Source organism: Thermobia domestica, chromosome 6 (genome assembly GCF_964235325.1).
Source record: "Thermobia domestica chromosome 6, izTheDome1.hap1.1, whole genome shotgun sequence".
Lineage (NCBI taxonomy): Eukaryota > Metazoa > Arthropoda > Insecta > Zygentoma > Lepismatidae > Thermobia > Thermobia domestica.
Window position 1 is genome coordinate 152,045,512 of NC_137459.1, and position 26,518 is coordinate 152,072,029.

Consider the following 26,518-nt stretch of genomic DNA (forward strand, 5'->3'; position numbering starts at 1 on the left):
ATGAGTATAAACATGGTTTTCTAGGAAAAGAGAATATATTAAAAGAAAGAGAAAATAAGATTTGCTAGTTTATATTAAAGTGTACTTAGATAACCAGGTATCCTGTTGCGCTGTTATTTTCATGTTGTGTAATTATCGAAGACCCGTCACCCGTCCAATGTGTAAAAAACGTTCATCTGACAGGTGATTTTGTATTACTCGTTATGAATGGATATAATATATTACGAATGTATACAGTATGTAATGTTAAGTTTTTCTTTAAAAAAAAAAAAAAATGTAATTTTTGTATTTCAAGTAAACATTTAATGCAGGCATGGTTAGCTTCGGTACATTTACAAAATACTTCTGTTCCACACACACTTTTCAAGAGCTAAATGTCTTCAAGACTTTTAGGACTCACAGATTCACGTTATAATGTAATCGAATCGTAATATAGATATCAACTCTGTGAAAGTAGTCTTTTCACTCTTGCGTTGCTTGGTTTATATATTTAATATGCCAAAGAAATAATTGCAAAATCAATTCATTTTCACAAGTGTCGTGAGGCATTGGAATAACGATTTCATTAGTGTTTTGTCACACGATTTTCATGCATTTTGTGTTGATATTAGTCGAGTTTAAATAAGCACATTACTACGTATTGATAGCTGTATACAGAAATTTATTGCAAGGGAAATTGCGAAATAGAGTCAGCTTTGAATGTTAATTCTTTTGCAGGCAAAAGTGCAGTTCGAGCAGAACATTCATAGGAAATTGTTATGAACTTAGTCTAACTTGATTCTGTTCCTTCTCCAGTGCCACGTCCTGTGACAAAATCACTTGTTCTGCACAAAATGCACTTGTACCGTCTTTGGTAATGCTATGGTCAATGATTTCACCAATCAGAATACAGTTTTGTACGTGTACCGTTTAATTACATATGACTTTTTGCAATTCTGTGAAATCACGGAAATATTGTTTCATTTATATTTCTTTTTATTTGGTGTCTTTTTCTGCAGCTTAGTAAAGAAGGGGGTGAAGGTTTTTTTTTTTTTTTTTATGTACTATAACTTACTGCTTAAATAGGTCCATCGATTCGAAGTATGTTGAAAATATAAATACCTAATAATATTTTTTAATTTGAGTGTTGGGGATTACAAAGTTCCTGTCTGGTTCATTGAATCTTCCTGTGTTATACTAATATTGTTAAGTTCTGGCGAATGATACCAGATATGTAAATGCAACGTTCACATCTCACCCTCTTTCCAAAGATTAATAGTGTTCGTATTTTGAATTTAAATGTTGGTGCAAACTTCCAAGTTTATGTACATTGAAGAACATTTTGCGAGAGATTGCAAGTTACATTAAGCGTGACTTAACTATGGAAGTTAGTATTTATTTTCGCGATGTTTCATTTGGTATAATGTTAATCATTCAGTTTTTTGGTTTCCTATTAGTCATAAGTGTTTTGTTTCTGAATCACATTACACATTCCAAAATTGTTGTTGTAGAAACTTTTAGGAAGAGTAGATTGCCTAATTTTTGAGTTCAAGAGGTATGTATAGAAAGTTTTCGTTTTGAATTGGTATCATTATAGAATCTTTACCCCATAGCTCTTGCTTCTCTGTTATTCTGTTATTCTACTGAACTTTCTGTTTGTTTGATATTGCACCCGACGAGATGAATTACTAGTAAAATGCGCGTATAGTCAACTTGCCTCTTGTTTTGTGTAAGCAGTGCTGTTCGTGTACGTGCTATATTTTAACTTTTTTCTTCTCTATTGTATTTGTTTATTTACATTTGGCTTGCATCCACATAACTCATGCACAGAGTTGGATAATGAGTATTACAAAGCATAACAATTAGATGTTTACATGCATTGCAAAATTAATATACAGTATATATATATATATATATATATATATATATATATATATATATATATATATATATATATGTAAGAGAGAGAGAGAGAGAGAGAGAGAAAAAGACATATATAGAAAGTTGTTTCAGATAAAATGTCCAGTATTTATAAACCAAACTCCTGAAGGAAAAAGAGTGAAACAAAAAGTGAGGTAGGATACTGTTAAGGGCTCATCGAATGGAGAGAGCGTAATAGGTCACCTGAAACGTATGATATTAATTGAAAAAATCCTGAAAAAACTAACATTTTCGTAGGGAAAAGTTGTTTGTGTGAAGCACTGTTTAACCGAGTGTTTTTGCACTGCTGTTGTTAATAACGATATTATGCAGATAGAACTACTGTAATATGAAAGCAGAAAGAATAACAAAATGCAGACAATCGTTGCAATTGGACATACTGCGTTTCCGGGAGAAGCAATGCAACAAGTATTCAGTGTAAACGGGAATAGTGCAAAGTACAATTGTCATCGCATTACAGTAGGATACGGAAACGTGGAAGGTATTTTAATACGAGTTCAGAGGTCAAAAATGATTGTACTGACGTGGTGGTAGGCAATTGTTTTCACTAACCATTTTTACATTGGATCTCATGCTTTTTTGCATTGTAACCAGTAGCAAAACTAATTAACAATAAATTAATTTGACAATAACTTAAGCTGCCACCGGGATTGCTCGTGTTAACTCCTGCGGCGTATTTGCCCCTGTAAAAAATGAAATAGAAAGCTAGTCAGGCATTGTTGAAGTCTGCAAATGGAAGGGGGAGTATAGACTTCGTATTTGCATTGCGTGGAAGTGTTTGTAGAAAACAAGATTTTTAACTGTGTCGAAATTTCCAAATCTTCTCTGAATAAATTACTGTTTTACTTACTGTCTTTTGTTCGTTTTCATATTAATTCACGAAACTAAATGGATGTATGTATTAAATTCTAAACGTTAACAAATTAAAGCTCTGTATCTCTCCGGGCTTCGTAAACGATGATCACACACACACAAAATCCCTCTTAGTTTTCAAACTTTTTAGTGATGTATGAGATAAGAAAATTTGCCATTTGAAATTTTCTGGTGACCATATGATAAAAGGCTCTGCAGGGAAAGCAGAACGCTCCATTCGATTTGCTTTTTGAAGTATATCTGTGGCTTAGGTCTAAAAGGGCCAAAGTCACTTTTGGGCAAAAATGAGATGTTCGTCAAATTTCAACACCTGTGAATGGATATTTTCTTGTGCAAGAAAAGCAAATGTTAATGTGAGTGGTGTATATTCCATACTATTTCATGTTGACATTTGCTCTTCTTGCAAAGGAAAACATCCATGTATAGACGTTAAAATTGAACAGTATCTCATTTTTGCCAAAAAGTGATATTGGCCCTTTTAGACCCAAGCCACAGATATATAACTGCTAATGATATTTTCAGTTGAATTTTTTCACATCTGTTCTAGTATCTGAATTGTTTTCTGGTAAGCAACAATGAAACTTGGGAAGGCCTATATGAATATTTTGTATCCGCACTGGATGATTTATGAATTGGTAATAAAAATTAAGGTGTAAACGAATACTTGTAGATCAACTTATCTGTTAGTTTGATGTAGTATATGTAATCTACTTTTTAGAAACCAATGTTTTATTATGTGCGTAAATGAGGGGAATGTAACCTTAGCCTCCTCGACTATTGGTAAAGGTCATGTCCTCAAAACTCACCACTCTTGATCACTGTAATTATAGTTTGGTACGATTCGAGATCGGTGATGTTACAGAGAATCTCCGTAATTGCTTTAATTTTGGGTAAATTATACGAATACTTCGTGGTATGCTCTCTTAAAGAGTTTTTAGAATACTACTAATAAACACGGTCTGCTGTAGACGATTCAGCTGATGTTTTAGTAGTTCCTGTGCCTTAAACACTACACGGTTACAATTTTATAGGTAATGATAGTGACTGTCCTTCGTTTGACAGCTGAAATTTCAGTTTTTTAATGTAGCGTATAAAACGAAGGTTGTTCAGAGGCGCTCAAGATTACGCCTATGGGTGAACGAGGTTAAATTTGTGTTTGAATGATCTTATTACTAATACTGCATCCATTCTGTTACATGTTTATACCCTACGCGCTTACATTTGTGCTTGGCGTACTATGAAATTTAAAGTGGTTTAAAATGTGGTACACTAATAAAAGGAAAATAAAATCGAATACTTCAGTATTGACATTGCATACGGAAATCTTGGGGGGGGGGGGGATGTGAATAAACTTTTACGACGTTATCATAATCAGGATCAGATCCTCATCTGAGTGAAGTTTTCATGCGTTACTTATGAATTGTAAATACTTACTAATTAGATTAGATATGAGTTTTGATTAGTTTTTTTTTCTTTTTTTTTTTTTATAACTTAATTCAAATATGACACAGTATGAAATGTTGATTGTGGAAATTAAATTTTCCGAACCATACCCTTTTTTCTTGGAGAAGACAGACTCTCAGAAGATCGTGAAAGAAAGTACTAAATTATGTTTCAATTTGTTTACTTCATTTTAATCTCTCAAATTGGGAGAATCTGAAGATTTTAGTAATACGTGAGGATTTACGTCTCACGTGTACACGGTTTAAGCTGTGCAAGCTTTTCTTTTTATAATGAAAATAATAATAATAATAATAATAATAATAATAATAATAATAATAATAAAGGCCAAGAAACGTGAAAATTGTCTTCTGCTAGGTTTTCAATAAAATCGGAAAATAAACTTAGGTACATGTTATTAATGATAACTTATGTATTATTGTTGATTAACTCTTTGCGGCACAGAGAAATATTTTTTTGTACCCCCATGTTGCACGCAAAAAATACTTTTTTAGTAAGTATAAACCACATGTATTTTTGAATATATTAGACCCTAGAAAATACAGTGATAATATATTTTATCACAGTTTATAATTATTGGCGCCAAAATGGGGTGATGCATTTATTGCATCACTGTGCAACAACACAAATGCCTTTCCGTAAATATGATGCACTTTATCTAAACCTAATTCTTTAAAATAACACGAATTAGTATGTGTTATATTATGTATTATGAAATAAATTGAACATACTGTTAAGTAAGATATATTAATCCATACAAAGGTTTGAACAAAAATATTATATGAAATATACGTTACATAATTCCCATACATTCCCACGTTTCGTAGTGGGAATATACCGCTTATTGGACTGCTGTGCGTACAGATTTGTTTGAAATACTATTGAGTCTACAATAGACTCATCTACCATCAGTCTGAACAAGTTAATTGGAGACGGATCTTTTAAATTTTGCATAATATTTGTCGGTTCTATGTGATTGCTGGAAAGTTTAGGAGGTGATGGGATCTTGACGTCTTTCCAGTCACGTGGATCCCTTATAGAAGAACATATTGACTGTAGTATTCTTGCCTGCGGATTGTTGTCACCTTCGGCGTCTGAAAGTGGACCACTTGAATCGCTTTGCGGTGTATTCACATTGAGATCTTCAGTTTCATTTGGTAAGACAGCATCTTCTACATCACTTACGTCCACATCTGATTCGGGTTCGGAAGGAATCTCCTCATATAAAACAATTTCTTCAATTTCCTCTTCTGTTAGTCTCTTTGGCATCTCGATATTGCTAAATAAAAAAATAAGAAGCATAAGTAAAGAGCTAGTACCTATTTTCATGTATGGTTTTCATGGAAAAGCTAGTGCTTGGACCGGAACGTGACAGCTTGTTTCAATCCAGCCCGAATCCTTTGCAAGAAAGGAAATTCAATGAAACGTATTTAGATAATTATACGGTGGAAAGGATGATACGGAGCTAATGGTAGAGTTCACGTAGATACCTATGCAGGGGTTGAAGTGGTTTTGAAAAGGTGGGGGGACGCATATGACGTCACGCCGTTCCCCCTGGGCTATCTTTGTTAGTTACAATTACTTTTTGGAAGTGGGAGGACGCTAAAGTTAATTTTACGAAGTGGGAGGACGACATCTCTCCGCAATCCCCCTCATTTTACCTCTGTACCTATGAATAAAGTATATGTTATAATATTTTCTGTGAAAACTTAAGACTTTTGTTAGAAACGAAATTTCCTGAGATAGGACTGCGCCCTCGGAGCTTCCCCAGGATTACATCATTGGTGTTATTGTATTCTATCATTTTCTTAATATAATCAATGAACCTTACCTTAATATGGATAACCTTAATATGGATACATCAAACATTTCAAATGATGTGCAATGTGTTCATTGTAATAAACATTTTCTTAGCCAAAGAGGCTTATCCATACACACAGGCAAATGTCATCACGTGATACGCAAGAGTAAGGGCAGTAACGTGAAACTTCAACAGCCTACCAACTATATTTCGGATTTATTAACCTTAGATTTCAATGACAATTCTTCTGAAATTTTATCCAAAATGAATGATCTTATGTCTCATCTGAAGGCTAATGTTCCGGTTCATCGTCGTGTCCCGCGCGGTGCTCGTTCATCGGTAGCTGATTCTTTATGTGACATTATTCGTAATATCAACACCACCAATAATGTTGATTCTTGGATCGACCTTCTAGTTTTCCCTTACGCAGTGCTTTGCATCCCGCCGCGTTCTGAGAGAGTAAGTAATCTCACCACTTGGATGAAGCTAAGAGTCAGAAACTGGAGGGAACATCATCGTGAAGTATTAATGAAGCAGCATCGAGGGACCAACGAACCTCGCAAACCACAAAAATCCGGCTCAATCAATACCAAGAGCATCGAACAAAAATTAGCAGATGGTGATATACGCGGCGGTATCAGACTACTGATATCCGATGACACTGTGGTTACGCCAGATACGTCAGTACTACATGCTCTCAGAGAAAAGCATCCAGCCCACGCTCACTCATTCATCAATCCCGAACCACCCGAGGACTCGACTACAATAACTAAAGTCTCTTCCATCGAATTATTAAACGCGATAAGATCCTTCCCCTCTGGTTCGGCAGGCGGAATGGATAATCTCCGTCCCTCAATCTTAAAAGATCTACTTACAAATCAAGACTTTGATTCAAGGGAACGCTTAACCACAGCCATTTGTGAATTTATGCACTTAATTATATCTGGGAAAGTGCCGACCATTTTACGACCAATTTTTTTTGGTGCTTCACTTATAGCACTGAAGAAGAAAAGCGGTGGAATTCGCCCAATAGCTGTTTGCAATGTTTGGAGACGCTTATCAGCAAAAATTATCTGCTTCCGGATACGAGATTCTTTAATTAAGATTCTATCACCACACCAACTAGGGGTCTGTATACCATTCGGAGCAGAATCTGCCGTACATGCTGCCAGAATGTACTACTCATCTTCCCATACTGAAGTGAAAGCATTTTTGAAAATTGACTTCCGCAACGCCTTCAATGAACTCAACCGCGACTCAATGTTACAATCTGTTAAAACTAACTTTCCAACTTACTATCCATACATCTACCAATGCTACTCCGAACCAAGCAATCTTTTTATAAGTGATAACATAATTCACTCACAACGTGGAGTACAGCAAGGTGACCCACTTGGACCAGCACTGTTCGCCCTAACCATCCATCACATTGTTAAGGATATTAACACAGATTTAAATATCTGGTACTTAGACGACGGTACCATAGCTGGAAATATCGACGTAGTACTATGCGCTTTTAGTAAAATTCGTCTAGAAGCTTCATCTATTGGATTGTTTCTTAACTCTGCCAAATGTGAAGTGAGTTTTCTGAGCGCCAGAGTTGATGAAATCCATGACCTTTATGAAAGGTTTAATGAAGTAGTACCTGGTATCAAACTCTTATCTCCTACCAATGCGGAACTTTTAGGGGCTGCCATCTCTACCGAATCAAGGAGCAAAATTTTATTGGACAAGATATCAAAATTAGAATTCTTTTTTTCTCAATTATCAAAGCTTTCTGCACACTCCGCCTATTATTTACTACGAGCTTCACTCTCACTTCCAAGATTACTGTATTTCCTTCGTTGTTCCCCTTCTTGGCAGGATGATAAATTACTTGACAATTTCGACCACACTCTTAGAACAGGACTGGAATCCATCCTAAACTGTTCTTTGAAAGACAGTTCATGGTTACAAGCTTCCTTACCAGTGGAGAATGGGGGCCTTGGGATTCGTCGAGCCATGGATATCGCCATACCTTCTTTCCTCGCATCATTCTATGGCTCACGAGAACTAATTGGATCTCTTCTTCAACAGGAGGTTGACTTAGACTCGATTCGAGATGTACAAGAATGCATCGATAAATGGACTAGTCTGGTTGGAATGGATCCCCCACCTAACGACAAAAGACATGTTCAGTCTGTTTGGAATGAACCTATAGTCAAGCTTCATTTATCTTCACTCCTATCATCAACCAATAACCCAGATGACAAAGCCAGGCTGTTAGCTGTCTCCTCCTCCAAAAACGGAGCATGGCTTCAAGCCCTACCTTCTCACACACTCGGCCTAGACCTTTCTAATGAGAGCTTTCGTATTGCTACAGCTCTGCGCTTAGGTGCTAATATCTGTGAGCCTCACTTTTGTCCTGCTTGCAACGCATATGTTGATAATAAAGGATTACATGGTCTTTCATGTAAAAAAAGTGCGGGAAGACAATCTCGACATCATATTGTAAACGACATTATTTGTAGAGCCCTCGTTTCAGCGGGAGTTCCTTCAATAAAAGAACCAAATGGTTGTTGCCGCTCTGATGGTAAAAGGCCTGATGGCATGACTTTGGTACCGTGGAAAAATGGAAAGGCACTAGTCTGGGATTTCACATGTTCCGATACGTTTGCTCCTTCCAACGTATCCCATTCTTCAATTCAGGCAGGTCTCGTCGCCGCTCACAGAGAATCAGACAAAAGACTAAAATACTCAAACCTATTGGACAAATATTGGTTTGTAACAGTAGCAATAGAAACTAGTGGGTCTTGGGGTCACGAAGGATCTAATTTCATTAATGAGGTTGGTCATCGAATAGCAATCAAAACTGGTGACCCCCGAGCTACTGCATTCCTTTTCCAACGTATCAGCATCGCCATCCAGCGCGGGAATGTGTCATCGATCTTAGGCACATTACCTCCTGGTAAAGAACTGGACGAGATTTTTCTTCTATAACACACAATAAGACGGAAGTAGAGACATCCTAGGAGGCTGAGAACCACTTTGACTATGTTCATGAAGAATGTTTTGAATCCAGTTTGGATAAATATAAATTCTAGGAAGTCATGGCTAATGCCGGTAAATTTGGGAGTGGTAGCAACATTATCTACAGATTTTACTTTGTTGCTCAAAATCGTTAAAGACCCGAAAGATATTGTTGTCAAGCTGTCCGATGTTTATTTTGGAACAAATATGCTAATCAATGAAAATATTACACGTAACCTGCGACGTATGAGAAACACACGTTCAAATAATTAATATCGTTTTTAGCGGCTTGTTGCACAGTGATGCAACTTTTGCATCACAACAAATAACATTACAAAAAAAAAAAAAAAAAAAAAAAAAAACGAATTTAACTCGGGTTACCTCTACATCACCTGCACTACATCCCAAGATTCTAAAATACAAGAACCCATAGGCAAAATACATAAATTAGTACGCTTACCAATAACATCACCAATTTAATTATCACCGCATTCACTGCGTGCAAACAGAACCACAAAACGTGGGAATATGACAATTGACTGAAAATAACATGACGAGCCACATAGTAATAATCATTGTAACTACGTCGAATCAGTGATTCAAAATCTGCATCACTGTACAAGTACCAGCTGACCGCTCACTAAAGTGATGCAATAAGTGCATCACCATGCAACATCGTTTAATAAATCTGTGATGCGAAAAATTCATTACTATGCCGCAAAGAGTTAATACTTGCAAACGGAAATTACATCTTTTTAAAAGTTGTTTGAGAATGAGTAAGGAGACTGATGAAAATTTGACAACTTTGGTTGAATTCTTACAAATAAGGGTGATCAGGTACGATTTCTTTTCGTACTGTTGTTTGAACGAAGTAAGGAAGTGCATAAATGTATCGGGAAGATGACTAAAATGTTTTTACTGGAGAAGGAGCAACTCACATCATCACCGTTAGTTGACATTTGTATTCGTTATTCATTCTTTCCTTTTTGTGGAATCTGAAAATCTAGGTGTATCTGAAACAAATAATAATATTATTTCAGACACTTTTTAAGTTATACATTCATGACTAAAAGTTTGTTCTAAAGGAACAATTCTGAGGAATATCCGAATCATTAATACAATTTGTGTAAATTAGAGAGATCAAATTAAAACGTGATAAAGTGTATCCTTTATTAATTCATTTACAAATTATTTATTGAGCAAATCTAAGAATGAATGTGTTTTGAAACATGACTATAGTCAGCTTACGTAATGGGAAATTCGTAACGGGCATATCATTACCATTGAACTAATCTCATTCATGAAACTGGCACTTATTGGATAAGCTAAGCAGTTTCAATCATGTGTAAAATAATTTCTGTTAGCCTTCCTTATTCTTTTGGTACATTACTGCCATCCCAGAAGCTGCGAAGTCGAATACTGTTGTTTTGTCAATAGTGATCAAATATGTGAACGAGTTTCGGGAGAGTACCGTTTAACTAAAGGATTGTCGTAACTTTAAAGTGACGAGTCATTTTGTGAATTCTTGTGTCTCGATTATATATATAACAATGGGCGCAAGTATTTCCATATTTAAACTGCAGTTGAGTTCCTTAATGATGTAAATGTAAATAGTCTTTTTTTATTAAAGTAAGAGACATACTGTTTCAAAATACATAACAGTCAACTATTTTGCAGTATTTCTCTGTACTTATTTCTCTCGAGATCCGTAGACAACCAATTACAGAAGGAATCTTTATGGAAAGAGTTGAGTAACCTGGCAGGTTCTGATAGAAGTAATGCTTTGTTCGGCCAAAAGTTGGAAAGTCAAGACGTGACTTCCTGTTGATTAATTTCGTTTATAAGTGACTTAAGTCATACATGTAATTGATTCCCTGTTCAATGTGAGTAATTCACAGCTCCCGTGTATTTTCAAGTAAATATTTGTACAGTATGCCCATTAATAAAAAATTGCATTAAAGGACAATAACTGACATGTAAAAATAATAATTATTCATTTTTTTCTTTTTTCGTACTCCCACCTGCATAAGAAGTGATAAACTATAACGGGTTTATAATTTGAGGCTTAAGTGAAGCAGCAGTCTATGTAAAATTATTGCAGTTTCAGTTACATTTGTTCTTTTTAATTAGAAATTTGAGATAAATTCATCAAGGAAGTTCTGAATGTAATCATTGAGCTGTTTGCAGAAAAATATATCTGGTGAAAATTAGACATAAATTGCTTCAGTAATTATAGCACAAGCTTTCCTATGCTAGTCGGAGTGTGAAGAATCAAGCATCGATACTCAGAAAATGGTCGTGTCACTGCTACCTTAATTAGTAGAGCATTCGCCGTCAGCCGGGGATGAGATTCTAAGTGACTGCTACTATGGTGATAATCATTTTCTTAGTTACTCCAATGGGAATAGATTAATGGGGAGGACAACAGAAAAAGGGTTAAGGAGTTGAATATGAAGGATAAGGTGTTAGACTTCATTATAATGTCTGCTGTTTGAACCCATTTTATAAATGAAATATGGCGACTTTACTTACGGTATGATTCATTTGCTGAAAAGCATAATATGTAACCGCCTGAGAAAAATTTTGTTTCTATATCAGTCTAAATGTGGGTTGAATATTCCTTAATCTCGAGAAATGTAGCTATGTATTCTTACGGACAAAATAAATGGTTTTCTTGTTTGTTATATATTGAGGAAATGCATTTAGAGTGGAAAAATGAGTTTATTGCCGAAAGGTAGTATGCTGTTTCTACTGCAAAGGTAGAACTGTATAATTCCCACTCTGAAAGTTGTTGGAGTTTGGCGTCCCGTTTCAGCTCTGATGCCGAAAGTTTAAGGTGGAATTGAAACCATCATAATGCGTACAAATTTCAAGGCTCCTCCACTGGGAATCGAACCCGGCATCGCGTGCACCAAATGCGGGTAGTAGCCACTATTATCCATTTCATAAAGATAGGCCCCTGACTTCGCGGTGCTGCCGTGTCGTTCACTCAAAACTTATATTGCATTGTCGTACCTCGTTGGAATTGCTGGAATGTTGTCTTTGCAATACTTAAGACATAAAAATTTTCTTTGTACGGTGTAGTGAGGAAAAAAAAAATAGAAATTAATGAAAAAGTGCGTATTTTATAGTACTTTTTTGGTAAATCAATGTTTATAGTACTATATCTCGGAAACGAGATCACGTGAAATAATTTCCTGTGTACGATAAGTAGGTGCATCAATTAACTTTAAGTTGTGAAAAGTTCAATTTTCATCACTTGATACTTTTTGTGTAATAAAAATAAATGTATAACGCTCTGATCTCCTTTACCGTGGTAGGTAGGAAAACGTACAAAAGACAGTTCGAAAATTTGGAACTCTAGTGTTCCAAATATTTGAAACTTCTAACAAAAAGGGTTTAGTTGGTAGAGTATTTATTTTTTTAATAAAAATGTTTATTAGAACATATTCTGTGCGTTAAGCGGATAGCCATGTTGCAGTCCAGCCTTTAAATTCCCCGCGCTTATTTGAGGAAACAGCATACAGTAACTGGAAGTGTGGCAACGGCGTTGTCCTGTGTTGTCGCGTTCAGAAAGCTTGCACCGCGAAGCCTACTTCATAAGAATGTAACAGGAAAAAGTATTTAAAATCTCATAACCTTTCACAACATCTTAATAATAATAACAATGCATGTACGTATCTCAATGTAATCGAAATAAAACTTTAAAGTAACACATCCAAAAACTCATCTCTTAATTTATTTAACTCATTCACTTTCGTCACTTGTTGACTCACCACAGCTCCTGCTATCTTCCTGGACACTTATTAACAATGGCTCCATTTCTACCTCAAAATCTATCAGTATACACACTTTCCAGCTTACGAACATGTTAAACGGAAAAAAGAAATGTAACCTTGGCAATCACGCGTTCACCCAAGTTGTTCTGTGATGAATTCTCCTGCTGAATGTAATAAAAAATCCTGGGTCCTTTGTTTTCTTCCAACGAAAGAAAACTATGCAATGTGTAGGTTACGAGGGCTATTTTTGCGTCTAATCGCGTCGCACTGATTACGTTTTCAACACTTCCCTTCGGTTCGTAGGCGTCAAAAACTTACGTACTCACGTCGTATGTGTTCTTTTGAGTGGGACAAGCGAATGTACATTTTTCCTGAGTGTTTCTCATGTTTGTTTATTGAAAAAAATGGATATTCCTTCTACGAGCGGCAGTATTACAGAAGGAAGTGGCAAAATTTGAGCGATAATGAAATTGCAGAACTGATTAATTACTCCGAATCAGATGGTTATGTGTTAGATAGTAATGAATAGTAATGACATTGTGGCGTATCCGGAAGTGAACAAGATAGTAACTCTGTTTCAAGTGAACCTGAGGTTGCGCCGGAAAAGAAAAAAAAAAAAAACCGCGTCGTTCCTATTTGAAGGCAGATTTTGATGTAGCTTGAAGCGATAAAATTCCCTCCAAAAATGGAAAACCCTTGTTTATTGGTGTCCTGGGAATTAATCAAAATACTGGGCTATCTACAGAGTATTCCCAACATAAAGTGTTTCAGCTTATTTTACCGATGAAGTTGTATAGTAAAGAAAAGTTGAGTTGATATTAACGTCCCATTCAGCAGCGAAGCTATATGAAACGTGGACCTACTGATTAACGTGGAATCCAAACCACATGAGCTCCCACTGGGAATAGTAGAAAAAGAAATGAATCAATATGCAAAACAGCAGATTGAAAAAGAGAAAAATTACTAAAACAAAAATCTTTGTTTTCTAAGTGAAGACATGTTACTTCAATTGAAAACAATAAAATTTTTACACTTGTGCTTTGTACGGAAGCCAGCTTTACGCGATTTTTACGAATCAACTATGCAAGAGCTATCAGTATGTCTGTCAAATTGTGGAAGAAGCTGTTTTTTTTTTTTTTTTCTGCTGTTTGACTTATCGCATTTCAATGCTCACATACTGTACAGAAAGAAAGCAGGAAAACATATCGCACTTCAAACTTTTTATGCGAAAGTAGCAAAAAAAAAAAAAAAAAAAAAAAAAAAAAAGTAGGAGGCATTGAAGTACAGGTACTATCCCAGTCTTCAGTCGGTTCAGCATGGCTGGTAGCAAGGGGCCATTACCCATCCAGTGCTCCCCCAATATCCTCAAATCCTAGTAGAGTAGGACAAAGGAGATGCAAAGTGCGTAGCATCCGCAAGGTGAAAAAAAGGTTTTAATAAAATATTAGCGTTTATTGTCTCATATATGAAGTGGGACTTTGCGTGGGAAAGTGCTTCGAAATGTACAACACTAAAGAGAAGCACTTTGACTTCTAGATCTGAACACAGATTTCCTGTGAAGTGTAAACTCAATATTATATATCAACTAAGATTGTATCATATCATAAACTTTGTGAGTGTATCTGTTTCTGTGCAAGTGTATTTTGTACTGCGTGCAGTAAGTGAAAAAACTGACAAAAAACAACGAATCTTTGAGGACCATCACATGCAAATCCAAACAAGATAAACAGTTTGTTTTCTTAATTTTAAACAATTGGTTCGTTTACTGTACATTGTTAATTTCTAAGAAATTGGTTACAAATCTGTGGAGATAGGCAATTTTAAAAATACCTCTAAAAAATGCCGGACAGTGTAATTGACAAGTTTAAATACCCGTCGACCTGAGAGTTACACGCCAGGAAAATGTGGCATCGTAGCACTCCGTATAAACTGCGACAGCGAAGGGCGCATAGCAGAGAAAATCATAATGCCATATTTGTCATTGTTTATCTCTCAAAACAAATCGAAACAGTTTGGTTGAAAAAGTTATTTTAAGATTTTTCTAAAAGTTTTTTTAGATTGATAATAGATTGCAGCAATTCAGAGATAATGGTGTCTCACTTTTGGCTGAATAACAAGAAAATTACTAAGTGTTGAGTAATGAAATTTTCAGAACTTACAGGTAATAGATGCACCTACATATCGTGCACGGGAAATTATTTCACGTGATCTCGTTTCCGAGATATAATCCTATAAACATTAATCTCAATAAAGAACGATAAAATACACACTTTTTCATTAATTTCTATTTTTTTTTTCTTACTACACACTACAAAGAAAATTTTTATGTCGTAAGTATTGAAAAGAGAACATTCCAACAGTTCTAACGAGGTACGACAATGCAATCAATGCAAGTTTTGAGTGAACGTCACGGCAGCACCGCGAAGTCAGGGACCTATCTTTATGAAATCGATAGTAGACCAGCTGGGAGATAGCTTTGAAAGGTTCTTATTGTTTGTTCTTAAATAAAACATTGAAGTACGGTAATAGAAGGTTATAACTCTTTGAGAAGTGAATTAAATGCAGTCATTCTTTCCTTATTGTATATAACAATTTCTTTCGTATACAAATGTAGTTGTTACAATACTGGAAATAACGGTAGTTTTACTAGCAGAACATTATTCGTGTGTTCTCTGTAGTTTATTTATCTAGTCATTACTTAAACTTCTTAACGCTTTACGTGCACATTCTGTACTTAAACATTTTACAGTTCGATGAACGTACAAGTAAATGTTCGTAGAAGAAAAGAGGCTTTTTGATAATTTTCTTTTAATTTTAGGTAACAAATAATGGTCAACAGATGAGAAATCTCTTTACTGAAAAAATGACGTAAACCAAAGCATAATGTATGACAGCATGAATATAGTACACGAGCTGAATGCAGGTGAGATACCAGTATGGATATTTAAACTAAATTGGGAGTAGCTACAGCTTTTGTAATTTATTTTTTCATGTAAGTGTATTGTATAAGTTAGATTAATATTTAAAAGGAAATCATCAGTCATGACTCTTCTAAAAATGTAAGTTAATGTTCATTTTTTTTTTTCGGTTATGAGTCGATTTAAATCAATTTACGGATTCTATTACTCAGTATTAACGAAATACAAATAGGTGGTGTTTGTATGCTACGTAAACTATTTGTAGACGTACCAAGTGCGAAACAATGACGTTTTTCTTCTGAATATGTTCTTTCGTAGGGCATTTTCTCATAGTGTACGCGAAGTAGTAACTGGTACAGTTGGATAGAAGCGTGAAAGAAAACAGTCTTCTGGCTCCAGCCCCGATGTAGTGAATATAGTCCATCAAATAAATACCGAGAACTGTTTGTTATAAAGGTCGCATAAGAGGTATGAAAGAATGCTGTAAGTTGGCACCAATGTATCTAATTTTTACTTACGTTTGTTCGCGGTCTGTTGAAGAGTTGACAACTTTTGGTTGGGTTAGTCAACCTCAAATATGCTCTGTAATTTCTAAAACAGATAACAATATCGAATAAAGAGTTTGCCTAAAATTTTACGTTGCCAACGAAAGTGCTTTTGCTGAATCGTTGAAAGTGTTACGGTGGTTAACTTTATCGAAAACCTGATCATATGAGTGGTACAGAGCATTCAAAGAAGGCCGAGAAGTGGTTTGAGGTCTTCCCTCGTTCTAGTCGGCATTCAATTTCTTTTAATGAAAACATTGATAGGATCCGAACATGTCTCTACGATCCATTCGCACCACTTTATTTGAGAGTTTGGACAGGAGAATCATTGCGGTACGGTGTTTCGAAGGAGCAGAATTTTCTCCAAAAATAGCATCAATACCATCGAAAGCAGGTTGCTGGATTGTACGAACCAGTCTTGACCATACATTCATGAAATAAATCGTAACGGATGATGAAACGTGGGTTTTTGAGATCTACATGGAAACCAGCCAAAAGCCTCTGAATGACACTTGGATAATATGCTGAAGCCAAAAGACCTTTTATTATTATTATTATTATTATTATTATTATTATTATTATTATTATTATTATTATTGTTCTATCAACTCTTGAGTTCCTTCCGGATGGAATATTATCTGGGCGTTATGAAGCGTTTGAGAGAGAAAGTTTGCTGAAAATAGTCAGATTTGTGGAATAATAGTTATTATATTTTGCGCCACGATAATCCTTGTACGTGAATTCCTGACCAAAATCTCAACGAGTGTCTTCAACCAAGCACTGTATTCACCAGGCATGTTTCGTATGACTTTTTTGGAAGTTATATCAGTTCACTGAAGGCATAAAACAAAATACAGTGAAACCTGTCTATGTTGGCCACCATCGGTTCCATTGAAAAATGGCCAACTTAGACAGGTGTCCAACTTACAGAAAATAAGTGTGATTGGTGTATTTTTAGAATATAATTTCTAGTATTACTTGAGTGTAAAATTTTAACAAGCAATGGCACGACAGCTAGTTTTAAATAATGTATATACAGTAATCATAACAATATACAATACTAGAAAAAATTACTACCTATGTTTGATATATGTACTTTTACCTCCCTGAAAACTAGTCTGGTACACTTAGTTATTCAGATTGAAAACACAAGAACACAAACAACCATAAAAATAGAAAAATATGTAGGCAGTTTTGTAGGCAATTGATATTTGTAGCACACTGAGGTATTCAGATTGAAAACAGAAAGGCAAAATTATAAATTGAACAATTTATGTGAAGTTTATATGACTTTTTCCGACAGTAACAAATATTTTCTGTAGATACCTTTCGAAAAAAAATAGCAAATCAGTTATTATACAAATTTATTCATGGTAGTTCATTCTAAACGTACTTCTTTTATTCCTTTTGGCACATATGCACATTCTAATTTTGTAGTTAGCTACCTCTTGTTAATGAGCTACAAGCGTTTTCCTCGGAGCAAAGTATGTTTTGAGGGAATTCATATCGACACCTTTCGACAAGCCATCAGGTGCCAATAGTTGGCAATTGACATGGTTAGCTTTAACCTTGAAAATTTTCCAGAATGACTAAAGCTTCCCACTGATGAAAGGAGCTGATATAGCTAATGGTTTTACCAAAACATATAGGGTATACAAATACGTACAACCATTGCTGAATTCCTGTACGTGCTCTTTCATATTCACATCTTCCTTCACCACCCCTTTATGAGGGTAGTGTTCTGGTCATTGACCTCCAAGGACAAATCGTGCGAATCTATGCTTCTTTATGTCCAGTCACAAATCCAGAACATCTGCTTCTCATATAGGAATACGAAAAAGTTAAGAAAAATAAAACGGTATTTTCCGTGGCCAAGATACGCAGGTAAATTTATCATTATCATCATAGGGTAAACATTGCTTCAATGTGGTCAACTTCCAGGATAGACAGGTGGCCAACTTACAAAGTAATAAGTAACGAATGTCTTATGGGAAAATGCAGGTTCAAGACGAACCAGGCCAAGATAAGCAGGTAGCCAAGTTCACAGGTTTTACTGTAGCAGAAGGAGGTGAAGGTTATACCGGATTCCGACTATAAATGTTTCACCAGCTGGACTGTTCGTGGTATAATTGTCACATCAAGCGGGAGCTAGGTTTGAAGGCGACAAAACAGATTTGGATGATTAAACCAATATTTTGAAATTTATTGAACAGTTTCTGGCATTTATTTGAAAATGTACACAGTTCTTTTCACATAGTTGACCTCTGCTTTAGCAGAAATACTGGTAATATGGAAGGCCAAACTTACTTTCCTAGTTGTTAATTGAAGTATAAGTGCATATTACCCTATAAAGTTTTTGTAGTTATGTGGGATTCATTTCATTATTTATTGACAAGTATGGATTGGGTATAGACAAGTGTACATTTATTAAAGTACAAAATCTATTTGATATCTGCTTATATTGTTAGAATGTGAAATTCATTGCATCTCATTATTTATTCATATAGTCAGTGAAAAGAAGCAAACTTGAAACTGTGATAAATATACCAGCTTCCGAAGATGAAATGGTATTATTTAAGTGAGAAATTGATTTTTATATAGTATGTTAATTTTGGATTTTAAAAAGCTTAGTTTCAATTTTTCAGTCCCAAGTTTTGAGGAAGAATGATATAAAAAAATCGAAATGAATGCTAATTTAATTTACTATCCTGATATCGATGTTTGGTTTACCCGTTGGGATGCGGCCTCCGTTCTCTTTCGTCTTTTCTCGCGTTTAGGTTCTTGAAAATACAGTATTTATAATAAGAAGAAAGGATAAGAAAATTGTTAGCGTGTAATTATTCATTTTTCGTTTCATTGTCAACCGTGGTAACAGGTAGTAATATTTAACTGTGTTGATCCGATCTTCTAGTTTGGGTCGGGTCGAACAGGTGATGAGAACACGTAACAATTAAAACCACAACGTAGAGAGTTATGGGGTGATGTGTAATAAAAGTGTTGAGCACACACACCTCCGTAGTTACCACGAGATTCCTTAATGAATGAGACTAGTAAGCATTTTGATATTGAAGTTCTTGTTACACACTGCTGCTGCAAGTTCTCCTCCCACTTTGTTGTGATCGTTATTATTTGCTGAGAATTATGTATTAGTATTTTTTTTTTTTTTTTTTTTTTTTTTTTTTTTTGTAACTCTCTGATTTAGAAAGCATGGGCCTTGAACCATCAGATGAAAAATGCTTTTGTTGAATATTGATTGCAACTCCTCTTGCTAAATGTCTGACACCAAGTACGGAAGCTTTGGAATGTTGAACACAGGTTCTGTTTAGCTCGTGGAAGCTTCACAAAATTGAAGCTTAGGATTCCTACTAAGAATTTACCCTCCTAGTACGAGTATACCCGTGGGAGTCATTTTACGAAACAGTTCTCGAATAATTTCTTACAATGGGTTAATTTGTCTCTCAACAGAAATAATTAATTTAAGTCTGGAACAGGTTATCAAATAGAAAATGACGCAAAGAGGAAACGTCGGCAGGAATAAAAATTACTTCTCCAGGCATTTTGAAGTGTTAAAAGGTTCTTGGTATGGTGTAGAACAGTATACCAACAGAAGAGAAGATGAATTGGCTTGTTCGGAAATGCTACGTGATTTACATGAAGTTAACTGATATAATTTCCGTGAATAATTATTATTATTATTATTATTATTATTATTATTATTATAATTATAGTGTGCGAATATGGGGAACTGTTTACCATTATAAAGTGGTAGTGTCATGACGAGCCATCGCAGGCGTACTAAACCAAGGAGCGCGTTTTTTATGTTATCTAATCATTATCTTAAGAAAACAATAAAATTGAACAGTACACGGCAGTGCTATATGTTTCTAAATTTAAAAAAAAATAATCAAAGGTGAACTGTATATAAATGTAAATGATCGGGTAACTGTACACTTGCATAATCTAGTTTTAAATTGTCATCTGTTGAGTAAAAAATACTGATCGTTGTTAATAACCACTTTGGTATGGCGATTGCAACTTTTTGTGTATACAGATTTGTTCCATGAAGCATGTCACTTTCGGTAACCAAGTACGGCTTGCGTAGCTACTTCCGTTTTCCCTTTCGATCCTTCAACGAACTAAATCACTTGAAATACTCAATGAAAGCGTTTGTATTCCAACATCATGAAATTAATTGAATACGTATGAAACTGCCTTGGTTAAAAAGATGACTCTCGTCATAGTGGAATATATTCTGTCATGACGTCATTAATACACGTAGAAATAAATCATTACATATCAACGTGAGATTAATACTTCTCCAAATGCTAGAATTATGTTAATTAATTTATTACACAGTTAGGGAGAATATTTTCCATAACTTGTGCGTCTAGGTAAACTTCGTATTGGTTAATATTTGTTAGTGTTTTACAAAGTTACTGTAAGAATTCACATTCTAAATAATTTAAAGCAAATCATTTAGTCTAGCTATTGTATATCAGAAGTTCTCTTTCTGTCCAAGAAACATACACTTACGGAAAGTAACACTATAAAGAGAGACATCAGAATATACAGTCATGTTACTGAAATGTAGGTACAGTACCCCATGTCCAAGTACCTAAGTTCATGTCATTATTCTTGTCGGTGTAAAATCCGCGTCTCAAACCATTACCGAAAGGGTAAACAGACCTTCCTGTAGAAAAGTAATGGTTGGATGTTGCTAGGTTCGCAGTTTAATTAAAGGACAGTTTATATGATATTTAAGACTTTTTGACTATCTTCCTCTTTGTTAACGGAGAATTCCCTCTTGTTTTCCAACATTTTTATAGTGTACAAAGAAGATAGACCACTACGGGTGTTCCGAGAGTTTTCTGGAATTGAGAATTTCTTGTTCTGAAAAACTACCACATTACCGGAATTTCATATGAGTTAGATATGTAGCTCTGTTGGTTTGCACTGATTGTAATGGACCGTTGGTTCAAACGTGCATTTTGCATCCATAAAGAACAGTTAAGTAATTTCATATATCTACGGTATCTATTCATCAACAATATTTCTGATTCTGTCAAAACACCCATTCTATACCGGAAGCGTCAGCATGGGAGTGGAAGGAAATTGACCATGTCCGGAAAACTTAAAAGTACCATCCTGATGTTTGTATGTTGAAACTTATTAAAATACCAAGCTGGATTGTCAGTTGCAGAATTGGGACCCGGAACTTCACTGCTAGGAAGCGAGGTCGCTAATCGTTCAGCTACGCTAACACACTATTCATTCGATAGTAAGTGTAGATAGAGCTTTTGTGTTCTAATTTCTGTTGAGTAACTTGAAAATTTATCTATGCAATTTATTTATATGAGACCGAAATATATGTTGGTACACACACAGATATTATTCATAACAAGACAGTACCATGGCAGTCTTTCAGTTTTAACACGCCCAAAGTACATTTTTCTTCCTTCCTTAAGTTTTTCAGTCTCTAGAGTAGAATAACTTTGATATTGTATATTTCCTGATATTTTGATTGGTCTGTAAACTTCCTGGGAGGATGGAATTAATAATTTCAAGTTCTTTTTTTTCTCTAAATGCATTATTTACTTTATTCTTTGTACCTATTGATATGATTGTTGATTTAGGAATATTGGTGCCAAACAGCTTTCCGTGTAAGTCTGCAATCTAGAAGCGGTGTTAAACGGAATAAGAAAGAAAACTGTGTCAAACTTTTATTAATTGGTTATGTTATTTCCAGAAATTAGACAAATATCAGCTCTTACTAATGAGCAGCTCAGTTGGTTACAGTAGTGCGTCTTTTAAAATTGCTTTTAAGATATTATATTGGATAATTTTCAATATAATTGTTTTAAGATGTCTAACGTCCTGGAGCAAAATACCAAAAATTTGCTTTGCTTCGTCGAAAAGTCTTGAAAAAGTTTACTTTCGATATCAAATGGAAGGGTAAGGATCAACGACACTGTCTCCCCCCCCCCCAATCTGATGGTGGTGTTGGGAGATTAATAGAAAAATATGGGCAATATATAATAATTTTAAAAGAAGAAGAGAGAATAGAAACAACATGCGATAAAAACAATGAAAAGAAATAAGAAAGAATATGTATAGAGAGAACATAAGTCTGTTCCGAAGTTCATTATACTGGTTTTTCTGGCAGATATTTGTCAGCTACAGTTAGACTCGCTCTGAAGTTTGATCCAGGTGAAAACTGTTAGGAAAGAAATATGAACCTAAGAGAAAATGAATTTTGTCATGTCTAATTACGTAACTTATTTTTCTTCATTTTTTTAAAGTTACGCAGTCCCTCTGATAGTGGAATTTTGATATGTATTTAATCATATTTTAGTAAGTCTACAAACACAGTATAAGCCAAAGAAGCTCAGTAATAGTACAGCGTATTGTATTGATCAAAATGTAGGTACTAAGTACTGGTACTAAGATATATATCTGTATCTATCTATTTATCTATCTATCATATATATATATATATATTGGGTGTTCTAAAATTGGCGCCCACGGACCACAGAGCAATATTCTGCAAGTCAAAATAAAGCAAAAAAAATATATATATTTGTATTCCTTTCGTGACTTCATCTGGAGACACAAATTGCACTATATGACAACGTCGCAAACAAAGAACCATAGATTAGATCTACCTATCTATCAAATAGTTATATCGATTCTTTCCAGATTACATTTAAGTCGATATTGATTGACACTAGCATCACTTATTAGTTTAGCAATCGATTCAATTGTTTGTTCCATTCGTAGAATATTGCTAATGACTCCAAGTTAATCTGCGACGTTGCCACATTGTGAATTTTTCATGACCCATAGCGTCTGAAGGAGGCCCCGGAGTGTATACCATCATATAACATTTTCGCTTTATTTTGACCTATAGAATAGTGCTATGTGGTCCGTGGGCGCATTTTTAGAACATCCGATATATAGATATACAGGGTGTCTCACCTAACTTTGCGACCTCAAATATTTGCGAAATGACAAAAAATGTGACAAATCTAGTTACGCAGGAATGTACCCATGCCAGGGGCCAAAAAGTTCTGTAAATAACAAGTGCCCCCAGGGGTCCTATCACAGGGCCCCAGGGTCCAACTTGAAAATTCCAAATGGAAACCCCCCACTTTTATTACAGATTCTGATTCTACGATCGAAACTAAGCAACTTTTACTTGAATCGCTTTTTCTTATTCTAATAGATGGCGCTGTAATCGCAAAAAAAATATCATCGTACGTACGTCTCCTAACTTTGTGACCTCAAATATTTCCGAAATGACAAAAAAATTGACATCAAAATTCTCTTTAGGTAATAATGTACACATGTCAGAGACCTATAAAATTCTGTAAACAACAAGTGCCCCCAGGTGTCCCATCATAAGGCTCCAGGGGTCAACTTGAAAGCTTTAGATGGAAACTCCCTGTTTTTGTTGCAGATTCGAATTTGGGATCGAAAATACGCAATTTTTACTTGAAGTACTTTTCGTTACCCGCCTAGATGGCGCTGTAATCACAAGAAAAAAAAAAGAAAAAAGAAATATCATCGTACACTACCTGGGATTGATAATTAATATCTCGAGAAATACACATGCAATTAAAAAGCACGAAATATATCACCAATATTTTAAAAAGACTTAACAGAAAACAAAATTGCTTTCATTTACATTTCAATGCGACCATGGTAGACAATTACGATATGGAAAGGAAAGTTTTTGTGTTTTGCAACAAGAAACATCTTCGCTAGAATTGTAAAGGTCAAGTAGACCAGTATGTTTGTTAAATATGACGTGACATGCACAAATTAAATCATTATTTCACACTAGTACGTAAAAGCACAAATGACAAAGGAGATTTCACAGGAGAACAAATTTACAAAACCTGGATAAAGCGCAAAGAAATTTAATTGATATACAGGGCTATTGTAAATGATCTTCACGATTTCAAAGGTTAGTAACTCATGTTTGTTTAGTCACAATGACATGCAGCTTATGTTAAAATTAGAGAAAACTCAAAATTAGTTTTTGTTTATAAACTAATGCGTGTTATGTTCCTTGTTAAAGTTGCTCAAGATGAGTGCAGTTTGTAATTCAACATACATCACTTTGATAGTCTAATTCTTGGTAAGTCTTGGCACACACTCTTTTTACATTCCAGAGTCAGGAAATCCATCTGCTTCTTAAATACGTTCTTAAACTTCAGTTAAATTGTTAGGGAGGGTGACTGATACACATGGATTTAACATAACCCTAACTTCGTTGAAAATTCCGTTTCACATGAAAGTAGGGAATAAAAAAATAGTTGCCCTGTCTTCGTTTCCTGCTATCTAAATTTACTGTTACCCTAGTTACGGAATGCGTAACTACACGTCAGCTTTACCAGCCACGTAGTCTCTTTCCGTTTTTTTTTCGAAGAACTTGATTATCATGACTCCCCTTGCCTCTCTCGACTTGGTTGTCTAAAATTGGCAGATGAAGAAAGTGTAACTGATGTTTCACAACATACGCTCAAACTGCACATCTGTCTTGGTCTTTCAGTGAGCAATTCGATGGTAAAACACAAATACTGCATTCCTGGTGATGTCCAGTTCAATAAGTGCAATTCCATCAACAACCCTTTGACGACGATTATCCAAAGTGGTTGGTATTGTTTGATATAGGAAAAAATACTCAGCGTTTTAGGTAAACCCAGAAAAAGTAGTATAGTGGCGATAAATCAGGGGAACGGAGAACGAGCGGGCCACCCAATCTCACCTCTTTTGCCAATCCGTTATTTTAGGAAATTCCGTGTTAAGAAATTGCGGCATATTTACACCTTTGTGCGGTCTTGTACATCTTGCTGAAACCATCTATGGGCAAAATTGTCTTCTGCAGTATATCTCATTGCTGGAACCATTTGATTTCGAAGCATCTCCTCATACAGTTCACAAATCAAATTGTTATTAATAAAAAAAGGGCCCAGTTATTGTATATTTAGTACTGGAGCTCAGTTATTCAACTTCTCAGGATGTAGAGTGTGTTTGAAAGGACCAATGGGATTGCTGTCAAATCAAAACCTGCACTTACATCTGTTAATGTAACAGGTTAGGTGGAACGTGCCTTCATCAGAGAACACAATGGTGGTAAGAAACGTAGGATCATCATTGATTTGTTTCATATCTTCACAAAATTCTACACGGCGATCAAAGACATCTTCATTCAGCTGGTGTATCAGATGAATTTTGTATGGGTGAAACTTCATTTTCTTCAACATTCTTCTCCCAGACATGTGACTAATGTCATATTGTTCCGCAGCTTTATGAATGCTAAGTTGAGTATTTTCAGCTAACGACTGCAACAGCAAGCTGTTTGTCCTCGATTTCGGTCCACCAGGAATGTTACAATCCTTTATAGTTATCGTTTTCTCGACGCGTCTTTACGATGCACTCGACAGTAGATCTCGAAATGGGATTGTGTGGAACGCGAATTTTTTCGTTAAATATTATTCTTCCTTCAGCACATGACCTTCGGTTATTGCCCATCCTCGTATCATCGAGAGCGTTAGAACTTTGAGATCTCTAATATAAACCGGTTGAAATACAGCTTGAGTGTTCAGAGGTTCTCTGTAATAATACCTCTTGCCACCAATATCTAATGGCTTCTACGTTGCTAGACCGTAATTTACAATCAACCATAAGTATTTACAGAACATGACATAGGGATGACACATATGTGTCTTCTGGCCAAATGTTGTTTGTTCCACTAAATTTATAAAAGCACATTTGCTCTCTTAGATCTACCGATTAACTTTACATGTTCATATTTACTTTCACTCCTCAAATGGAATTATATGCAGTTTCAAATCAGATCGTAATTATGCACATCTACATAACCATAACAACAAAATGATGATGTCGGTGACTCATTGGTAGAGCGTTCACCTCCGGTGCTTGGGGTCCCTGGTTCGATCCCAGCTCGTGCCGTGTGAACTTTGTGGTGGACAAACACCGTGCTCGTGGATTTTCTCGGGGTTCTTCCGTTTCCTCCCACTTTCTTCATTCCACCATTTCATTGATTTCTCATTATCACCGTCTCCTTTAGCCTAACCGGCATAACCGTGGGACGTAAAACTTAAAGATTTCATTTCTTTTTTCAAAATGATGTCCTTTTAAACTTTAATAGATCCACCGATCAACCTTACGTGCTTACTTTCAATT

General features: G+C 35.4%; 1 protein-coding gene across 5 annotated transcripts in view; it reads left to right on the forward strand.

Annotated features, from left to right (window-relative positions):
* The window catches only part of LOC145688271 (uncharacterized), a 173,876-nt gene that overhangs the window by 2,036 nt on the left and 145,322 nt on the right, over window positions 1-26,518 (forward strand). For 4 of the 5 annotated variants that reach the window (XM_081762263.1, XM_081762266.1, XM_081762262.1 and 1 more), the window contains exon 2: window positions 15,662-15,766. The exons of the other annotated variant lie outside the window; for it this stretch is intronic. The gene's annotated coding sequence lies outside the window, so the exon portion shown is untranslated. The remainder of the gene's footprint in view (window positions 1-15,661; window positions 15,767-26,518) is intronic. 5 annotated transcript variants of the gene reach the window in all.